The sequence below is a fragment of the Acomys russatus genome, chromosome X (genome assembly GCF_903995435.1).
Source record: "Acomys russatus chromosome X, mAcoRus1.1, whole genome shotgun sequence".
Classification (NCBI taxonomy): domain Eukaryota; kingdom Metazoa; phylum Chordata; class Mammalia; order Rodentia; family Muridae; genus Acomys; species Acomys russatus.
Genome location: NC_067169.1, coordinates 5,829,379 through 5,835,767, shown reverse-complemented (window position 1 = coordinate 5,835,767; position 6,389 = coordinate 5,829,379). Strand labels below are relative to the sequence as shown.

General features: G+C 42.2%; 1 pseudogene; it reads right to left on the bottom strand.

Annotated features, from left to right (window-relative positions):
* Positions 1 to 4,050: 4,050 nt before the first annotated feature.
* Positions 4,051 to 6,186, bottom strand: LOC127184663 (microfibrillar-associated protein 1-like; annotated as a pseudogene).
* Between the last annotated feature and the right edge of the window lie 203 nt (positions 6,187 to 6,389).

Genomic DNA, 6,389 nt, shown 5'->3' with positions numbered 1-6,389 from the left:
TTTCATGGGATGGATCCCTTGGATTAGTGTCTCGATATAAATGAGTATATACCTTTTGTCTCTTTTTGCTTCTAGGTGAACTGACTCATTATGTTAATTTCTAATTCAATCCATTAGTCCACAAATTTTGGGAATTCCTTGTTTTCAATAGCTGAGTAGTATTCCATAGTGTAAATGTACCACAGTTTCTTAGTCCATTCTTCTACTTAGGCTGTTTCCATGATCTGGCTATTATGAACAAAGCAGCTACAGAAACCTACTTTGGCTGCCTCAGCCTGGAGCCTATGGTGCAGAGAAAACTCTCCATGAGTGGAAACCGGATCACCTGCCTGTTTCAGGGAAATACTCCCTGAAGTATTGCTTTTTATCCAGGGCACATACAAGAGAATAAGTCTGTTGCTGAACTACGGTTTCACTGGGGCTTGAAGACAAGCCCTTCTGCTTGCAAAGAAGACATGCTAACCACTACACTATGGAACCCCTGAGGGAGGAAACCTGATTATTAGCCTTTTCAGAGAGTACAGCCAGATTCAGCTTCTCCACAGGAACTCCTGCTTTATACTGTGGCACAGCCCAATCTCAAATCTGCTGAGTAGAAAGGTGAATTTTGACCTTGTGGTCAGGAATTCCAGCAGCAAGCCCACCTTCTGGCCTGAGAGTCAGGACCACCTGAAACTGGGATTGAGTGCAGGCTAGGGGCCCTCTAATTTCCTGACTCCAAACTTTCCCTAAGCATCGCCGGCCAGTGAGAGCATACCCTATTTAGGAATAGCTGCCTCTGGCACCTTCCTTCAACCATGCCTTCTTTTCCCATTGTAAGGAACTGGACTATGTGGAGTCAGCCAAAAGTCACTGAGAGTGGATCTTAGATCTGGGAGTGGAGGACCAGAATGCTGCTCAGGGGCTGAAGACTCTGCCACTTCAGAGTGTGGCCTGGGGAGCGGTATTATGTTTATAGTATTGTCTTGCCTTGCTAGGACTGGAAAACGGTCTAAGACTACAGTCCTCTTACTCTTCTCTCACTTTTTCATGGTTATTTCAAGGGACATCACATAACATGAGAGGCCTGCCTGGTGCAAAATAAAAGGGATTTTCCTATTTTCTTAGGTTATGAAGAATTAACGTGGGGGACATAGAGCTTTACACCCAGCACTCTGAGCCTCCTTCTAAGAACATAAGGTTTCTGGACTCTCCATCACCAAGAGCTCTCAGGTGGGTTTCTTACTTTTGATTGTCTTGTTTTACTTTTTGTAAGACTCCTGGGTGGATCTTTGTCACTATTGCTTGCCGCTCTCAAGCGTAAATACCATCTGGGGGTGTCTTTAACTTCCCTGATGGACATGATCACTCTCCTTTTTCCTGGAATCTTCCTCTGAGGATGGCAGGATAAGCAAGATATGATACTGATTATAAATGTCATTGCTCAACAAAACCATGTTTTTCTGATAATGATGAGGGAAGAAAGGGGTGTAGTGGGTGTGGAAAGAGGACAAATGCAGATGTGAGTGGAATTTTAGTCTTGCTCTGGCTATTCACCAGCTGTGTACTCAGACTAGTCAAGTCAACATACAGCACTGACCTATGACTGGAGAGGACTGTACTCCCTGTGAAACAAGACATTATTTTGAAGACAGTTTCTAAAAGACAGACAGCATGTTTATTAGTTTTGTGTGGGGTTAAGATTATAAAGACGGAGAACATGAAAACATGTAAGTGCCACAGCACACAGCCCAGGCACTACAGAGGAACTTGGGTTCTCTTCTCAGCACCCACATCCCACATCATGCAGTTCACAACTGCAAGCAGTCTAGAACCATAGGACCTAACACCCTCTTCTGACCTCTGCTGACCTCTTCACACATGGCATACATATACAGATACAAAAGCATTAATCCCAGCACTCAGGAGGTAGAAGCAGGAGGATCCATGTCATCCTAGGCTACACAGCCAGTTTGAAGGCAGCATGAACAATAAGACTTACAAAGGTCTTACAAAGCAACAGCAACAACAGAACCCGTAGATACAATAATCATAAGCTTTCAGTAGGTCTGTAATGACACAAACAAAAACAATAACAACTGCCTTTACTTTTCTATGAAGCTAATATTTAGATGCAGAGTGAAAGTAGAGATGTCTAGTCTAACCCTTATAGTTCTTAAAGGAGATGGGAGTTAGCTTGTTGAATTCACTAGCCTGAGTGCACAGATGGTGATGCCTTTTGAGCTCTTGAGCTCCTTGGCCTTTGAATTTTTGAGCTTTGAGCCAACAAGACTTTGGCTTTTGGTGTTTTGGTCTTTTTATTCTGAGCTGTCAGCTGAGCTAGTGAGGATTTGGGGCCTTTTCCATTGTAATATGAGCTGAATAGAAAGGTCAGCTAGGTGTTTCTCTGCCTCTCTGAGGTAGCAGGCTTTCACCCCGGCATCTGGCTCCTGAGTCTTTATTGGTAAAAATAGATCATTTGGGATTTTGTTATAAAACGACAACATTCTAACACCCCTTCATGGTAAAAACCTTGGAGAAATGAGGAATACAAGGCCCTTACCTAAACATAACATACAGCAAGCCAATAGACAACAGCTAATTAAGTTGAGATCAACTGTTGGCTTCTGGGAAGAAGCTAAGATGCTTAAAATTAACACTTTATTTTCTCAGCTAGGGAAAGTGGCCAGTTCTGGGTCTGAACTGCATCTCTGAGGGGAAGTAGTATTGCATAATGGAAGCTGCAAACTGCAATTATTTCATACAGGGGGCAGGTGGTATAAGCAGGTAGTCAGCTCTGAATCAAATTATTTTGCAAAAAAAAGTTCTAGCTGACCTTGAAAGTATGCCTGGCAGTTGGGTACAGCTGGGCTTATGTTTGGGCAATTTCTGGGAACAATGATGCCACATAGTTTCTCATGTAACATTAAACATAGTTCATGGGCAACCTGGTATTTTATAGATATTTATTTTACATCAACAATGAGCTGAGATGATATGGCTTGTGGGCCTGAAATAAAACTATCTATAGTTCATCTACCAAAAAAGAGCAAGCCTCAACAAGTCATTTCACATTGAATTACTGAAACAAACAAGTGGTAACTTTTCCAGGCTCTATGCCACTCATACTGGTTTACCTTTACTTTTAGCATAAAGATGATTGTTACTATGATTCACAATGCCCAGGGAGCATGGTTTGATTCTTTGCTAGTGTTTATAAAGAAAGAATCTCCCTCCACCCTCCCCCTCTCAATATATGAATGAATAAATAAATAAATAAATATTTTTAAATAGCTAAGTTTCCAAACCAAGGCTTATAATTTCTCCTTTTGTGAACATAAACAAATTTACTCATTTGTAAAATTGAAATAGCTAATTTCCTAAAACGTTCAGGATTGGATTAGATCAAGGAAAGAACAAACCCAAACCAGCTCCTGGAAATGATGCTCTCAACTCCAACCTATTTTCCATTTGCTGTCGGTGCTCAGCATTTCAAAGACTCTGCTTTTCCCATGCTCCTCAATTTCTACAATCACATCACAACATTCAGGTCTTCTGTGACTAGCCATTCATAAGTATTGGAAACTGAGGACCATTCTGTCTTTTGAAAGATCTTTGCCTTCCCTCAAAAGAGTGGATCTTGATCACATTTATTAGGTATACAGTATTCTGTGCTATGTGTGAGCCAGCAGGCCAGAAGACATGAACCAGATGTCATTATAGATGATTCTGAGCCACTATGTGGTTGCTTGGAAATGAACTCAAGACCTTTAATGGAATAGCAGGTGTGGTTCAGGAATAGCCACATACTGACGTTTCGAACACCAGATTCAGATTGGTGGAATGTTATTTGAATGCTGAAGAACTGACAGATCAGGGCCAAGCCTGTAATTGAGATTGACATTGGTTAGAAGAGCTGACCAGTTAGGGCAATGGTCAGAATTCCAGTTTCAAATACAAGTTATGGCATCAAGTCCAGAGGGCTCTTTATAAGAACCATGTAAATAATGGTTAAAGAATAGTGAGGATGAGATCTTCTTGTGACCCACAGTTGGAATAAGTAGTTGAAGCCTAGGTAGTTTTCCTCTTCTTGGCAGATGGTGGCTCAATCCATCACATACCCTAGCTGCCTTCTGTTTAAAGAACTTTGTGTTCTGGGCACTTTCTTGGCCGGTATGCAAAGTCAAAGTTAGTGTTATCTTGATCCATTAGTTAAGTGTACTTGGTGCTGCCAAATTTTCCAAATTCTTGACCTACATGACCTTTGGAAGAATGCTTTTCTTGAAATGGTCCTCCAGAGTAGGTACTCTAAAATCTCTTCTTCATCCTCATCCATGAAGAAGGCATCTCAGTGATAATACTATTTTAAAAACATATATTTACCTTAACAGCTGAGTTGTTAATGACTTTGCTTTTATCCAAAGTTCAGCCTGCCTTTCTTCCTAACTCATGTTTCATATGCATTCTATAGAAGCTTTCACCTTTGCGAGAGCTTCTCTGTCTTCTCTGTCCCTTTTGATTCTTTTGAGCTCTCAGACTGACCATGCTTCCAAGTCCTCCTGGTTGTTGTCCTTGTCAGTATTGAGTGAGTCAATGGCTGCAAGGGGCCTCTTGTTCTCCTTTAGTTCTTTCTTGGACTCTTCCTCTACAATCTTTATTGTGTACTAGCGCAGCTCCCCAGGCATGCATTTTGCATACTGTTTCAGTTCTTCTGTTTCAATGCTTCAGCTTCTAGTTCTTGAACTGTCACTGGGTCGTCCTTGTGAATGAAGACAGGCATCATTCGAAGCTCCATTTCATCATCACTGTGCATGTACTCCTCATACTCTGACTGTTACTCTGACTCCTCACCAGAGCCTCCTTCATCTATCATTTCCATGAATTCCATCTCTTCTTTTTAACTCTCTGTAGCTCACTGACACATCATGCCATGGCACCACTCTCTTTCCTCATCCTCAATTTCTTCTTCTTCTTTACTGCTATTTTCTCATTCCATGTGCTAAGCATCTCCTTCTACTTCAGGGTCACTTTCTCCTACTACTTCAGTGTCCATTATTTTCCTCTGTCGAGCCATTCTCTCTTTCACAGCTTCACTACTGTGGCTCTGTAACTGCATGAATCCGGGATCACTGGGTGAATACTCCCCAATTTGCTCAGGCTTTGCTTCTTGTTCCTCTTCATTACTAATGAATTGAAAGCCTTCATCCTCTTCATCTAAGGACTCTGTGGGGGGCATAATCTGGCCTCTTTCCAGACACATAACTTTTTACCTTCCCATTTTCAATTGAAATCTCACATTGGTCATTGCTGGAAAGGAGGTGCTGCCATCATGGGCAGCTCCTGTGATGGCAGGAGGCTGAGGAAGTAAAGTTTGTAATCATTGTGAACATCTCCCAATAGGAAGGATGCAGTCTCTACTCTGAGAGGAATCACACTTTTGCCTGTTCCTGTCTAGGCAGTCTTTAGTGGGAATGAGCATTCTGACAGTCCTGGCAGTGTACTCCTTAAACATTTTGTGGCATGCTGTGCAAGAACTGGACTCACATCTCTGAAGGGCAGAGGCTGACATGCCACTATGATGCAATGCTGTCATGTCACTTGTTGTGTTGGGACTATAGGTATAAACTTTGGACTTACAAGAATAGGATAGATAATGGAGAACTTACTCTGAGTTTGCCAAATAAAGCCAGTTTTTGAGGAAAGGGGTGGGAGTTCTAATTTATTTTAAACCTAGTTCTGTTATGTGAATGGTGTTTGTTGTGTTTTTTTCCAGAAAGGTTTTCGTTGTGTATACCCAGCAATCCAGGACTCAATTTGTAGACCATGCTGGACTCAGATTCACTGAGTTCTGCCTACCTCAGCCTCTGGAGTACTGGGATTAAAGATGTGAACCACCACGCCTATCTAACATGAATATATTTGATTTTACACCATGATTGGGATAAGAGGCTGCTTCCTAGCAGGTGAATGATTTGCTTCCTGCACTAACAGGGGCCTGATCATTGCCACCTACAGAGAGTTTAGTTCTGGTCAATTTGGAAAGCACAGAAATGGGAGAGCTCCAGAAGGGCATGGGGTAGAAAAGTTTGATTCTTGCTGGTCTTACTGCTGAGGTTTCTGTTGCTGACATCTGGTTTGCTGGGTAGTTGAACTGCTGGAGATTCTGACAAGGAAGATCAGACTGCTAAATACTTGTCTCAAAGACATGTAGAGCAAAAGAGAAAAAATACAGCCCAGGTATGGCGATGCCCATAGATCTGATCTACAGAGTGCATTGTAGGACATCTGGGGATATATAGAGAAGCCCTGTCTTGCAAAACCAAATAAGCTGGATGTGGTGGCACAGGCCTTTAATCCAAGCACTTGGGACGCAGAGGCAGGTTGATCTCTGTGAGTTCCAGGCCACCCTG